General features: G+C 43.8%; 1 protein-coding gene across 1 annotated transcript in view; it reads right to left on the bottom strand.

Annotated features, from left to right (window-relative positions):
- Positions 1-16,426, bottom strand: part of LOC139275203 (stAR-related lipid transfer protein 13-like) — a 603,587-nt gene that overhangs the window by 193,565 nt on the left and 393,596 nt on the right. The window lies entirely within an intron of this gene.

The following is a 16,426-nucleotide window of genomic DNA, read 5'->3' on the forward strand; positions in this document are numbered from 1 at the left end:
AAACAATTTTCTGCAATGACCTCTAGGAACTGAGTTAAGCATTAAAGCTATGTAAACTCAGAGCTCTTTTAGGAATAGACATGTCCATTATTCCAGGCTCGATTCAAATGCAGGTCGAATAGGTGACAGGTCGGTGCCGGATCCAAAATATCACCTGGCTACCCCACTCATTGTTTTAACAAGGCCTTGACACAGGTTACTCATTGTACAACTTGTTACAAACCACAATCTCTGAAGACACTTACAATGAAATACTGACAAGAAACATAAAGGGTGAAATTCCCCATTAACAAAACACATGAGAATGCACCTTCACTGACTTGGTGGTCCAATCTCCTACCCTCACCACTCTCCCTGTTGTAGAACCTGCCTGATCTTCATCCCAATGAAATCAATGGGATGAGAATCAGGCATGTTCGACAATGGTGAAGGTGAAATTTACCCCCCATATTTCAAAACTGTGTTTTTGTATACTTTTGTTATTGGATTGTTATTTATAGAGAAAAACAGGCATCTGCCGGCATTATGGTCAAAAATCAATGTTACCGCCATGGACGTTCAAACTGAGAAATGCCCAAATCCAACACTGGAGATATTCAGAGGATTTATATCAAGGTCTTTGTAAATGTCATCCCTACAACTTATGCATAGAATATGAGTTGTAAAATAAAATACATTAGAATCAAGCATTTAAAATAAATGGGTCATTTGGAAGATATCATTTAAACTACTTTCACCTGAAGAAACCCAGCCTAACATTCCTTTCCAGAAAATTAACCAGCTACACAAGTTAACTGCAACCACTTAAGCTGCACATAATATAAATCATTTTTTAATTATAATTCTCCTGATCTATTTCAGGAATATATTATGCACCAGTGATCTGTAATCCCAATAAATCTACAACACTCCAATAAGGTCAGTTTCTTAAGGTTTCATTTAACCATCAGAGATCTTGGTGCCTACCTCTGTAATTAGCGACTGAATTAAAGTTTAAATTAAATTAAAAATTGGATGGAAATAAGAAGCAAAGTCTAAAAAGCTAATATATATTTATTATGTTACTGAATTTAAAATAGGTTTATAAAGGGATAGGAGTCCAAGGCAAATAAAATAGCTGTCAATCGATATTTCTTGCTGTTAACAAAACTAATACATTTTATAAGCAACAGTCATACCAAACATTACTACAAAACACATTACTACTGAACCAACAACTTGCATTTATATAGCACCTTTAACAGAATAAAACCTACCAAGGCGCTTCACAAGAGCGTTACCAAACAAGAATTGTCACCGAACCGCGTAAAGAGATATTAGGACAGATGACCAGAGGTAGGTTTTAAGGAGCATCTTAAAGGAGGAGGGAGAGAGGCAGAGAGATTTAGGGAGGGAATTCCAAAGCTTAAGGCCTTGACAGTTGTATTACAAAGAAATAAAATAAAGACTTGCATTTATATAGCATCTTTCCCGACCTCCGGACATCTCAAAGCACTTAACAACCAATGAAGTACTTTTGAAGTGTAGTCACTGTTGTAATGTGGGAAACGTGGCTGCCAATTTGCACACAGCAAGCTCCCACCATCAGCAATGTGATAATGACCTGATAATCTGTTTTGGTGATATTAATTAAGGGATAAATATTGGCCAGGACACTAAGGATAACTCCCCGGCACCTCTTCAAAATAGTGGCATGGAATCTTTTACATTCATCTGACAGAGTAGACGGGGCCTTGGTTTAACGTCTCATCTGAAAGACGGCATCTTCGACAGTGCAGCACTCCCTCAGCACTGCACGACAGTGTCAGCCTAGATTTATGTGCTCAAGTCTCTGGAGTGGGACTTGAACCCACAACTTTCCGACTCAGAGGCGAGTGTGCTGCCCACTGAGCCGCAGCTGACACTGTATTACTAATTAAGTATTAGCAGCAGAACCTTTTATTTCACCTATCTGTATATTGTACAAATAGTACTTTAGTGATTTGGGCTTTTGAATTTGTTTTATATTTAATCTGATAACAAGCTGAATAATATTGTTAATGGAATGTAGAAGAGCATCTTTGGTCTGCTGTCCCCCTAGTGGCCCAAGAAAACATTACCGTGCAATCTCACTTAGCTCTGCATTCTCACATCAGAGTTGCAATATTCCTTTCACAGTTTGCTTAACAGGCATTTCCTGGAACTATAATGAGATTTACTGAGTTCTGAATGTTGGGACCGAATAATATGGTTCTAATTTCATCAACGGGGCTGTCGATATAACAAACCGCAAGAGTGAAATGTGAGTGGTTTGTGATCTCATCTAAACTCAAATGAAATTGCAGCTTTTTCCTTACCCTCGATCATTCTTTTACATTAGGTATATTATAAGGTCAATAAAATGGAAACAGTGCCAGTCTTCGTCTTTGCTTTCCACGCCTCCCGTTGCCAAGGCAGCTATTGCAAGGTGACGACACATCAGACAGCCATTTTAAATGACATTACTCAGGTGAGACAGAACACTTTAAAAATGACCTTTTCATGGCAAAGAAATGAAAAAAAATCAGGTAGCCAGCCTCCTTGTATTGCTGGTAACTTATTTCTTTAACATTAGGCCTAGAGTTGTCCTGTAAATGCTGTGGAAACACAGTAATGTAGTAGCATAAATTAGAGTCTGACTCTGCGCAACAAAAAATTGCATTTATATACAACCTTTAAAATAGAAACGCATTCCCAAGAGCTTCACAGAAATGTAAGGAAAAATATAGATGCCGAGCCAAAGAAGGAGATACTAGCAGAGGTGACCTTGTTAAAAGAGGTGGATTTTTGTTAAAGGAGGAGAAGCAGAGAGGTTTAGGCTGGGAATTCCAACAGCATACGTTCTAGGTAGCTGAAGTCACTCCCAACAATACTGGGGTGAAGGGGGGAAGCACAAGAGTCTGGAGTCAGAGGAACATAAATGTTGGGGGAAGGTTGGGGGGGGGAGGGGAGATGATGCAGCACTGGGGGAGGTTACAAAGATAGTAAAGGGCATCAAAACACAAGGATGAGAATGTCAAATTTGAGGTTTTGCGGGACTGAGAGCAAATGTAGACCAGCGAGGATGGAGTGATGGGGAAGCAGCATTTGCTGCAGGATAGGATACAGGCAGCAGAACTTGGGGTTAGCTGAAGTTTACAGAGCGCGAAGGATAGGAGAAAGACCAAGAAAATATAGGGTGTAATCGTATCTGGAGTTGACAAAGGCATTTATGTGAGTTTCAGCAGCAGTTTGGCTGAGGTAGGGACAGAGATAGGCAATGTTACAAAGTTGGAAGTAGGCAGTCTTTTTGATGGAGAGGCTATGGTGTTGGAAGCTCAGCTCAAGATCAAGTAGGACACTGAGGTTGTGAAAAGTCTGGTTCAGCCTGATACAGTGACTGGATTGGGGGATGGATTCAGGAGCAAGGGTACACAGTTTATGGCAGAGATCATAGAAACATAGAAACATAGAAAATAGGTGCAGGAGTAGGCCATTCGGCCCTTCGAGCCTGCACTGCCATTCAATGAGTTCATGGCTGAACATGCAACTTCAGTACCCCATTCCTGCTTTCTCGCCATACCCCTTGATTCCCCGAGTAGTAAGGACTACATCTAACTCAAAGACAATCGATTCAGTCTTCCTAATTTTTAGCTGGAGGAAATGGCAGCTTATTCAAGTTGGCATGTCAGACAAACATTCTGATGGAACAGAGGCAATGCAGGGACTGAGAGAAATGATGGAGAGTAACAACTGATGATCATCAACGTGAAAGCTGACCCCATTTCCGTGGATGATGTTGCCATGGGGCAACATGAATATGAGAAAATGGAGGGGGCCAAGGATAGATTCTTGGGGGGTTCCTGAAGTGATGGTGCAGGGTTGAAATAGAAGCCAATGATAGAGAACCTCTGGGCATGACTGGATAGGTAAGATTGGAACAGCGAAAGGGAAATCCCATTGAGCTGGACAATGGACAAGAGGTATTGGAGGAGGATGGTCTGGTTGAGCATGTCTGTTATGTATGTAACCTTTGGCAACCTGTATTACACCACCACCAGAGGGCCTACCTGTTGGAGTCCCAAGGGATCCCAGCATAGAAACACAGAAACATAGAAAATAGGTGCAGGAGTAGGCCATTCGGCCCTTCGAGCCTGCACCGCCATTCAATAAGATCATGGCTGATCATTCACCTTTCCTGCTTTCTCTCCATACCCCTTGATCCTTTTAGCTGTAAGGGCCATATCTAACTCCCGCTTGAATATATCCAATGAGCTGGCACCAATAACTCTTTGCGGTAGAGAATTCCACAGGTTAACAACTTTCTGAGTGAAGTGTTTCTCCTCATCTCAGTCCTAAATGGCGACCCCTTATCCTTAGACTGTGTCCCCTGGTTCTGGACTTCCCCAACATCGGGAACATTCTTCTGCATCTAACCTGTCCAGTCCCGTCAGAATTTTCTACGTTTCTATGAGATCCCTCTCATTCTTCTAAACACCAGTGAATACAGGCCCAGTCGATCCAGTCTCTCCTCAAATGTCAGTCCTGCCTTTCCAGGAATAAGTCTGGTGAAACTTCGCTGCACTCCCTCAATAGCAAGAATATCCTTCCTCAGATTAGGAGACCAAAACTGAACACAATGTTCCAGGTGAGCCCTCACCAAGGCCCTGTACAATTGCTGTAAGACCTCCCTGCTGCTATACTCAAATCCACTAACTATAAAGGCCAACATACCATTTGCCTTCTTCACCGCCTGCTGTACCTTCATGCCAACTTTCAATGATTGATGTACCATGACACCCAGGTCTCGTTGAACCTCTCCTTTTCCTAATCTTCCGCCATTCAGATAATATTCTGTTTTTGCCACCAAGTGGATAACCTCACATTTATCCACATTATACTGCATCTGCCATGCATTTGCCCACTCACCTAACCTATCCAAGTCACCCTGCAGCCTCTTAACATCCTCCTCACAGCTCACACCGCCACCCAGCTTAGTGTCATCTGCAAACTTGGAGCTATTACACTCAATTCCTTCATCTAAATCATTGATGTATATTGTAAATAGCTGGGGTCCCAGCACTGAACCCTGCGGCACCCCACTAGTCACTGCATGCCATTTTGAAAAGGACCCATTTATCCCGACTCTTTGCTTCCTGTCTGCCAACCAGTTCTCTAGCCACATCAGTACATTACTCCCAATGCCATGTTCTTTCATTTTGTACACCAATCTCTTGTACAGGACCTTGTCAAAAGCCTTTTGAAAGTCCAAATACACCACATCCACTGGTTCTCCCTTGTCCACTCTACTAGTTGGGAGCACTGTATATAAGCAGGCCTCCCAAGCTGTACCTGCACTCTGGAGTCTAATTAAAGGAGTTAAGGTCACACTTACTCATTGCATACAGTACTCAGTTTCATCCTTTATTTTGAGCATAATAATTGGTGACGAGGTGACGAGGTAACGAACAACCGCGTGAAAATGCAAAGAACAGTCGGTATCCTGGAGAAGTTCTCAGAAGGGGACGATTGGGAGGCCTTCATGGAGAGACTCGACCAATACTTCGTGGCCAACGAGCTGGAAGGGGATGAGAACGCTGCCAAACGAAGGGCGATCCTCCTTATCGTCTGTGGGGCAACAACCTATGGCCTCACCAACAACCAAATCCCATGAAGAATTGTATACGCTGGTCCGGTAGCACCTAAATCCGAAGGAAAGCGTTTTGATGGCGAGGTATCGGTTCTACACGTATCAACGGTCGGAGGGCCAGGAAGTGGCAAGCTATGTCGTCGAACTAAGGTGCCTTGCAGGACACTGCAAATTCGATGGATTCCTTGAACAAATGCTAAGAGACTTTTTTGTGCTTGGCATTGGCCATGAGGTTATCCTTCGCAAACTATTGACTGTTGAAACACTGAATCTGAGCAAAGCCATAACGATAGCCAAAGCATTTATGTCCACCAGCAATAACACCAAACACATTTTGCAGCATAAAGAGGTTTTGGCTAGTACTGTGCACAAAGTAACGTCGTTTTCAAGCAGGAATATACATGGCAGAATGTACACACCGGCCGCTGCACGACCTCAGATGACCCAAAGTCCGCCATCAATCATTAAAGCGAGGCAGTTCACATCTTGTTGGCGTTATGGAGGTGATCATTGGGCCCATCAATGTCGCTTCAAGCACTATGCGTGCAACGGCTGCAGAACAATGGGACACCTCCAGCAAATGTGCAGGCAAGCTGCAAATCCTGCAAACCACCACATTGCAGAGAAAGATCGATCCATGGTGGATCAGGATGAACTAGAGACTCGAACCGAGGAGGCAGAAGTGTACGGGGTGCACACCTTCACCACGAAATGTCCATCGATTATGTTGAAAGTTGAACTGAACGGAATTCCAGTATCCATGGAAGTGGACACAGGTGCGAGTCAGTCCATAATGAGCAAAAAGGCCTTCGACAGGCTGTGGTGCAACAAGGCACACAGGCCCAAGCTTAGCCCCATTCACACCAAGCTAAGAACTTACACCAAAGAGCTGATCCCTGTAATTGGCAGCGCAGAAGTAACAGTCTCCTATGATGGAGCAGTGCACGAACTTCCACTATGGATCGTGCCAGGGAATGGCCCCACACTGTTCGGCAGAAACTGGCTGGGAAAAATCCACTGGAACTGGGATGACATGCGAGCGCTTTCGTCCATCGACGACGCCGCATGTGCCCAGGTTCTGAGCAGATTCCCATCGTTGTTCGAGCCAGGCATTGGAAGTTTCTCGGGGGCGAAGGTGCAGATCCATTTGGTTCCCAGTAGACGACCCATCCACCACAAGGCACGGGCAGTACCGTATATGATGCGAGAGAAAGTGGAAATTGAGCTGGACAGGCTGCAGCGAGAAGGCATCATCGCACGGGTGGAATTCAACGAGTGGGCCAGTCCGATTGTCCCAGCACTCAAAGGTGACGGCACGGTCAGAATTTGTGGGGTCTATAAAGTAACGATTAACCATTTTTCAGTACCCGCTACCCAAGGCAGACGACCTATTTGCAACCCTGGCTGGAGGAAAGACGTTCACCGAGTTCGACCTGACCTCAGCCTACATGATGCAGGAGCTGGAGGAATCTTCGAAAGGCCTCACCTGCATTAACACATGAAGTATAATGTGGATAAATGTGAGGTTATCCACTTTGGTGGTAAAAACAGAGAGACAGACTATTATCTGAATGGTGACAGATTAGGAAAAGGGGAGGTGCAACGAGACCTGGGTGTCATGGTACATCAGTCATTGAAGGTTGGCATGCAGGTACAGCAGGCGGTTAAGAAAGCAAATGGCATGTTGGCCTTCATAGCGAGGGGATTTGAGTACAGGGGCAGGGAGGTGTTGCTACAGTTGTACAGGGCATTGGTGAGGCCACACCACACCTGGAGTATTGTCTACAGTTTTGGTCTCCTAACTTGAGGAAGGACATTCTTGCTATTGAGGGAGTGCAGCGAAGATTCACCAGACTGATTCCCGGGATGGTGGGACTGACCTATCAAGAAAGACTGGATCAACTGGGCTTGTATTCACTGGAGTTCAGAAGAATGAGAGGGGACCTCATAGAAACGTTTAAAATTCTGACGGGTTTAGACAGGTTAGATGCAGGAAGAATGTTCCCAATGTTGGGGAAGTCCAGAACCAGGGGTCACAGTCTAAGGATAAGGGGAAAGCCATTTAGGACCGAGATGAGGAGAAACTTCTTCACCCAGAGAGTGGTGAACCTGTGGAATTCTCTACCACAGAAAGTTGTTGAGGCCAATTCACTAAATATATTCAAAAGGGAGTTAAATGAAGTCCTTACTACTCGGGAGATCAAGGGGTATGGCGAGAAAGCAGGAATGGGGTACTGAAGTGCATGTTCAGCCATGAACTCATTGAATGGCGGTGCAGGCTAGAAGGGCTGAATGGCCTACTCCTGCACCTATTTTCTATGTTTCTATGTTTCTATGTAACACGCACAAAGGTCTGTTCAGCTATAACAGATGCCCGTTCGGGATTTGCTCGGCCGCGGCAATTTTCCAACAGAGCATGGAGAGCCTGCTAAAGTGCCGAGACCACAGAACGTGACGGAGCTGCGGTCGTTCCTGGGACTCCTCAATTATTTCGGTAATTTTCTACCCGGGTTAAGCACCTTGCTAGAATCCCTACATGTGCTACTGCGCAAGGGAGACAACTGGGTATGGGGGAATTCACAAGAGGCTGCCTTTGAGAACGCCAGAAATCTGTTATGTTCAAGCAAACTGCTTGTTCTGTATAACCCATATAAACGATTAGTGCTAGCTTGTGATGCGTCATCATACGGAGTCGTGTATATATTACAACAGGCTAACGAATCGGGGATTTTGCAACCGGTCGCCTATACGTCCAGGAGACTATCCAAAAGTGAAAGGGCCTACAGCATAGATGAAAAAAAAGTTCTGCCGTGCGTTTACAGGGTGAAAAAAATGCACCAGTATTTGTTAGTCTCAAGTTTGAGCTGGAAACTGACCATAAACCGTTCATATCACTGTTATCATAGAGCAAAGGGATTAAAACGAATCATCTCCAAAAATACTAGGAGACCGAGGGTCTAGTGAGAAGGGAGAACTGAGGGAAATCCTTATTAGTCAGGAAATGGTGTGAGGGAAATTGAAGGGACTGAAGGCCGATAAATCCCCAAGGCTGATAATCTGCATCCCAAAGTACTTAAGGAAGTGGCCCTAGAAATAGTAGATGCATTGGTGGTCATTTTCCAACATTCCATGGACTCTGGTTCAGTTCCTAAGGATTGGAGGGTAGCTAATGTAACCCCACTTTTTAAAAAAGGAGGGAAAGAGAAAACAAGGAATTATAGACCGGTTAGCCTGACATCAGTGGTGAGGAAAATGCTGGAATCAATTATTAAAGATGTAATATCAGCGCATTTGGAAAGCAGGGACAGGATCGGTCCAAGTCAGCATGGATTTATGAAGGGGAAATCATGCTTGACAAATCTTCTAGAGTTTTTTGAGGATGTAACTAGTAGAGTGGATAAGGGAGAATCAGTGGATGTGGTGTATTTGGACTTTCAAAAGGCTTTTGACAAGGGCCCACACAAGAGATTAGTGTGCAAAATCAAAACACATGGTATTGGGGATAATGTATTGACGTGGATAGAGAACTGGTTGGCAAACAGGAAGCAAAGAGTGGGAATAAACGGGTCCTTTTCAAAATGGCAGGCAGTGACTAGCGGGATACCACAGGGTTCAGTGCTGGGACCCCAACTATTTACAATATGCATTAATGATTTAGACAAAGGAATTGAATGTAATATCTCCAAGTTTGCAGATGACACTAAGCTGGGTGGCAGTGCGAGCTGCAAGGAGGATGCTAGGAGGCTGCAGAGGGACTTAGACAGGTTAGGTGAATGGGTAAATGCATGGCAGATGCAGTATAATGTGGGTAAGTGTAAGGTTATCCACTTTGATGGCAAAAACAGGAAGGCAGATTATTATCTGAATGGTGACAGATTAGGATAAGGGGAGGTGTAACGAGACTTGGGTGTCATGGTACATCAGTCATTGAAGATAGGCATGCAGTTACAGCAGGCAGTAAAGAAAGCAAATGGCATGCTGGCCTTCATAGCGAGGGAATTTGAGTATAGGAGCAGGGAGGTCTTACTGCAGTTGTACAGGGCCTTGGTGAGACCACACCTTGAGTATTGTGTTCAGTTTTGGTCTCCTAATCTGAGGAAGGACATTCTTGCTATTGGGGGAGTGCAGCGAAGGTTCACCAGACTGATTCCCGGGATGGCAGAACTGACATATGAAGAAAGACTGGATCGACTAGGCTTATATTCACTGGAATTTAGAAGAATGAGAGGGGATCTCATAGAAACATATAAAATTCTAACGGAATTGGACATGTTAGATGCAGGAAGAATGTTCCTGATGTTGGAGAAGTCCAGAACCAGGGGTCACAGTCTAAGGATAAGTGGTAAGCCATTTAGGACTGAGATGAGGAGAAACTTCTTCATTCAGAGTATTGTGAACCTGTGGAATTCTCTACCACAGAAAGTTGTTGAGGCCAGTTCGTTAGATATATTCAAAAGGGAGTTAGATGTGGCCCTTTCGGATAAAGGGATCAAGGGGTATGGAGAGAAAGCAGGAAAGGGGTACTGAAGTTGCATGATCAGCCATGATCATATTGAATGGTGGTGCAGGCTCGAAGGGCCGAATGGCCTACTCCTGCACCTACTTTCTATGTTTCTATGTAACACCAATGCCTCTACCCGCATCAAAAGATGAGCGCTCATGCTTTCTGTTGACAACTATATAATCCGCCACAGACCGGGCACAGAGAACTGCACTGATGCTCTCAGTCGGCTACCATTGCCCACCACTGGGGTGGAAATGGCACAGCCTGCAGACTTGCTCATGGGTGATGGATGCATTCGAAAACAAAAAGTCACCTGTTACGGCCCGTCAGATCAGGACCTGAACCAGCCAAGACCCTTTACTGTCCCTGGTAAAAAAACTGTGTCCTCCATGGGAGCTGGTCCAGCATCCCAGCAGAGATGCAGGACGAGATTAAGCCATTCCACAGGCGCAAAGACGAAATGTCTTTACAGGCAGTCTGTCTTTTGTGGGGTAATCGCATGGTCATGCCCAAGAAAGGCAGAGAAACGTTCATACATAATCTACAGAGCACCCACCCAGGCATTGTAATGATGAAAGCCATAGCCAGATCCCTTGTGTGGTGGCCCGGCATCGACTCAAATTTAGAGTCATGCGTGCACCAGTGCAACACTTGCTCTCAACTGAGCAATGCACCCAGAGAGGCACCGCTAAGTTTGTGGTCATGGCCCTTCAAACCATGGTCTAGGATCCACGTTGATTTTGCGGGCCCATTTCTCGGCAAAATGTTTTTGATTGTTGTGGATGCTTATTCAAAATGAATTGAATGTGTAATAATGTCTTTGAGCACGTCCGCCGTCACCATTGAAAGCCTATGAGCCATGTTTGCCACACACGGCCTGCCTGATATCCTTGTCAGCGACAACGGGCCGTGTTTTACCAGTGCTGAATTTAAGGAATTCATGACCCGCAATGGGATCAAGCACGTCACATCTGCCCCATTCAAGCCCGCATCCAACGGCCAGGCAGAATGGGCAGTTCAAACAATCAAGCAAAGCTTGAAATGTGTGTCGGAAGGCTCCCTACAGACCCGACTGTCCCGAGTCCTGCTCAGCTACCGCACCAGACCCCACTCACTCACCGGGGTTCCCCCAGCCGGAAGTATGTCGGAAGGCTCTCTCTTGTCCACCCTGATCTACATGATCACGTCGAGGGCAGGCGGCATCAACAAAGCATGTACCATGATCGTGCAAACTTGTCACGCGATATTGAGGTCAATGAACTTGTGTTTGTATTCAATTATGGACATGGTCCCAAATGGCTTGCTGATACTATTATAGCCAAAGAAGGGAGTAGGGTGTTTCAGGTCAAATTGGCCAATGGACTAACATGCAGCAAGCACTTGGACCAAACCAAATTGCGGTTTACTAACAGCTACGAGCAACCCGAAGAGGACACCACCAACTTCGACCCTCCAACACACACACAAGTTGCAATCGACATCACGGTTGACCACGAAGCTGAACTCACCATCCCCAGCAGCCCGACAATGTCGGCTGCCCAGCTGCCCAGTGAAGAACCAACCAACTCACCCACATCTGCATTTGTACCGAGACGATCAACAAGGGAGCGAAAAGCCCCAAATCGTCTCACCCTGTAAATAAATGTACTATTGACTTTACGAGGGAGCGATGTTATGTATGTAACCCTTGGCAACCTGTATCACACCACCACCAGAGGGCCTACCTGTTGGAGTCCCAAGGGATCCCAGCATCCCTTGGGAGCACTGTATATAAGCAGGCCTCCCATGTTGTACCTACACTCAGGAGTTTAATTAAAGAAGCTAATGTCACACTTACTCATTGCTTACGGTACTCAGTTTCATCCTTTATTATGAGCATAATAACGTCCAAGACTGCAAAGAGATTGAAAAGGAGGAGGAGGGGGAATAATGCACTACATCACAGTCAGAGAGGATGTCATTCATGACTTTGGTTAGCGCCGTCTGGTGCTGTGGCAGAAGCACTTGCAAAGTCCAAGGGGGAGTGAGGGGTGAGGTGAACGGAACAGGAAGGACATTGGTGAGGTAAGTCTAAACCAAGAATAGGATATAAAGGGTGAAAAACAGGTTGAAATTGTCACCATGATAGTCATACATAAATAATGGCATCTCCAATAACTGATGCATTTCAACAGCTGGAGCTTGGCTTACGTTTACATGGTAATGGCAGCTACAGGAGTCAGGTTAGACAAATTAATATTTTGACACGTTATTGAACAGCTGTGTATTAAACGATATACCGAGCCATGTTTGTCAGCATGTGCAGGCTTTTAGCCTATTAAATGTAACACAGTAGCTCAACATGATCCCTTTCACCAGACTGCCCCACGTCTGATAATGTTCCATTTACACAAACTCTTTAAGGGCTACAGCTGCACTACACACTCCAAACAAAAACTCAAACAGGATCTTGCATTGTTAAATACTGTTAACAAAGGAAAGCAATTCCACACATTTAATTGAGTCCTCTAATAATATTCAACATTGATAGTGTACAATTTTTGAGAGGGATTTTATACACTAGAAGACAGGTTGTATTTATTCAAAGCCGAAAGGTTCATTCAGATCAGTTCTCAGTGAATTGAGGACAACACTAGTAACTAAACACCATGACAGATTCAAAACATTCAGCTTCTACAAATAATTTCATTGTCCAATTATTATGTACAATTATGAGGACTTTGATTAAACAGAAGGGCAATTCTGAAAACTTGAAAGAGGTCCTGAAAGAGTAAAAGTGCTAGTTTTGGCATGCTGGTTGGCTTGTCGTCTGAATTTTAAGGCTGCAGTCACTTTCAGAGGTATATTGTGTCTCATTGTGCACAGCAAGGGAGCTCACCACTTTTCTGATATGAAACAAATGCTATTTTTGTAGTCATTTGTTTGCACCTGATATTAGTAGCTGCTTACTCTGAGATTGCTACAAGCTTAGGGTCATTGAGGTAACTGTCTTCCAACAGGTCAGTTTCTCATCAATGTCAGTTTTACCTTTAGAAGCCTGCAAAATGGCAGTTTCTCCTCACAGCTTCTTATCTTTCTGTTGCATTTATAAAAGTGCAACCATTAGAAAGTGGGCCTTAATTTCAAAATGTTCAAGCAGCCTTTATGTACAAATCTGGTGCACCTCCATTCCGTGGTCTTTTTGTTGAAAGACATGGGACAAAGTGAGCACTTCAGCAGCATTTTAGTGTCGCATAAAACTGGAGTGTGGAGTCAGGAATGGAATTTCTCAGATGTGAAGTATTCCAAAATTGTGTTGTCTCCATCCCCCTTGAAATACGCAAAATAACATCCACTATGCTGTTCCTGCCATTTTGAGAAAGTTTGGTGGCATGTCCCATTGTTTCCTGTGACTAGCTCTGTTGATGTGGGATAGAAGTGTATTTAGCAGCACAGTAATTATAGTCCCTACTGATGAGCTTGAAGACATGGCTAATCGCCTGAGTTTCTTCAAGCCATGACTAATTATTTGACACTACAGTTTACAGAAATAGTGAGTGTTTGTGAGACCTGGTTGTACAGCATGTGAGTGAAACACTTGCAGTCTGTATATTACACTAGAGTAGTTAGCCTACAAAGGTACAGCCTCTATAATGTTAGCGGTTTCAATAGTAGTTGGTGATTCTATTATATCATTACTCAACTAGTCTTTCACCGATTACACTGCACACAGTGGGGTAGATTTTTGTGTGATAGTAAATAGGCAGCCCATTTTACATCTCTTGCGATTTCTATTTTCATTGACTGCACCAAAATACAGGAAGCCATGAACAGGCTTACAGAGTGGGCGGATATATGGCAAATGAAATTCAATATAGTGAAGTGTGAAGTGGTTCATTTTGGTAAGTGGAAGATCACAAATTAAATGGGGTAGAAGAGCAAAAAGATTTAGGAATGCAGGAAAGTAAATTGCTCAAAGCGGCAATACAAGTTGATAAGACCATAGGGAGTGCAAAGTACTGGGGTACATTTCTAGAGGGATACAATACAAAAGCAGGGAGGTAATATTATATTTAAATATACCTTTGGTTGGACCATACTTGGAGAATTATGAGCAGTTCTGGTCTCCATATTATAAAAAGGATACCGAATCACTGAAGAAAGTGCAGAAATATTTACAAGTATGTTGCCAGAATTGACAATATGCAACTATCAGAAAATACAGAGCAGGCTGGGGCTTGCTTATCTCGAAAAGAGAAAAATAAGAGTAGACCTGAAGGGGTTTGATAGGGTAGACAGGGAGACACTGTGTCCACTGGTAGGCAAGTCCAGAACAAGGGGGCATAAATATAAGATGGCCATAAATAGATCAAATAAAGAATTTAGGAGGAATTTGTTTACACAGAGAGCGGTGAGAATGCGGAACTTGCTGCCACACAGAGTGATGGAAGCAGATTGCATTGACCCTTTTATGGGGAAGCTTGATACATACAAGAGGGAGAAATGAGTAAAGGGATATGCAAATAGGGAGGGAAGAGGTAGTTAGAACGGGAGTATAAACACTGACATTGGTCAGTAGGTTTCTATGCTGAGGATTACAATGCTATGTAAGATTTTATATATATATATATAGATTTACAGTAACAAACACGAGGTGACCAAGTGTAGAATTGAGCTATTGTTTATCACTAAAGATACAGGAAAATAAAATAAAGCCAACTAAGGATATCCTCTTTTTCCAGGTATCAGAAGTCAGAGGTGACATGTAAATGTTCAAGAATTTGTGTTCCTGCAAAGTAGCTACAGCAGAACCAAAGTAATTATTTGCTTGGCAATGGGATTATTGATTATAGACTTAGGTAAAAAGTCTAGTAAGAGTACTTTTGAAGTGTAGTCACTGTTGTAATGTAGGAAATGTGGCAGCCAATTTGCGCACAGCAAATTCCCACAAACAACAATGCGATAATCACCAGATTATCTGTTTTAGTGATGTTGGTTGAGGGATAAATATTGGCGAAGAGACTGGGGAGAACTTCACTTCTCCTCTTCAAATAGTGTCATGCCATCCCCTTATATGTCAGCTGTGGCTCAGTGGGTAGCACACTCACCTCTGAGTCAGAAGGTTGTGGGTTCAGGTCCCACTTCAGGCACATAAATCTAGGCTGACACTCCAGTGCAGTGCTGAAGGAGTGCTGCACTATTGAAAGTGCCATCTTTTGTCCTTCAATCAACATAACAAAAACAGGTTATCTGGTCATTATCATATTGCTGTTTGTGGGAGCTTGCTGTGTGAAAATTAGCTGCCATGTTCCCCCCATTACAACAGTGACTACACTTCAAAAGTACTTTATTGGCTGTAAAGCTCATCGAGAGATCCGGTGGTTGTGAAAGGCGCTATATAAATGCAAGTCATTCATTTCTTTTCTAGCTGAGAGAGCAGATGGCGCCTGTTTAACATCTCATCCAAAAGACAGGTATAAGCTGAGATGTTTGAGTACTCCATGAGATACAATGGATCCGAGGCTGCTGGGGCTGGGAAGCTGTCTGTGAGGGGAAGCAGTAGTGTTGAATATCTTGGAGCTTGTTTCATTAACCCCGGGGACCAGAAAGTTTTTCTGCAAGACTTTCCCTCAGGTGATTCAATACATGGAGTGAAGTTCACACAGGGTGCATTGTGAGTGATGTGTAGAAGGCATGGATTTGGTGAGCCAAATGGTCTTTTCTTTGCAGGTGTCCTGGCCAACAATTATCCCTCATTCAACATTCAAAATTGATTAACTGGTCATATATTGTCTGTAGGCCATGTGGTTGATAGTGAAGAAGAAAGCGGTAGACTGCAGGAAGATATCAATGGACTGGTCAAGGGCACAAATGGAATTCAATCCAGAGAAGTGTGAGGTAATGCTTTTTGGGAGGACTAACAGGCAGGGGAATACACAATAAATGGTAGAATACTATGGAAGTGTAGAGGAACAGAGGGACCTTGGAGTGCAGGTCCACAGATCCCTGAAGGACAGGTAGATAAGATGATTAAGAAGGCATACTTTCCTTTATTAGTCAAGACATAGAATATAAGAGCAGAGAGGTTACCCTAGAACTGTGTCAAACACTAGTTAGGCCACAGCTAGAGTAATGCATACAGTTCTTGTCATCACCAGGAAAGATGTGATTGCACTAGAGAGGGTACAGAGAAGATTTACGAGGATGTTACTGAAGAATTTTAGCTAACCAGAGAGCATAGATTTAAAGGATTAGAGGGGATTTGAGGAGAACTTTTTTCACCCGGAGGGTGGTGG

This window comes from Pristiophorus japonicus, chromosome 10, assembly GCF_044704955.1.
Source record: "Pristiophorus japonicus isolate sPriJap1 chromosome 10, sPriJap1.hap1, whole genome shotgun sequence".
Taxonomy (NCBI): domain Eukaryota; kingdom Metazoa; phylum Chordata; class Chondrichthyes; family Pristiophoridae; genus Pristiophorus; species Pristiophorus japonicus.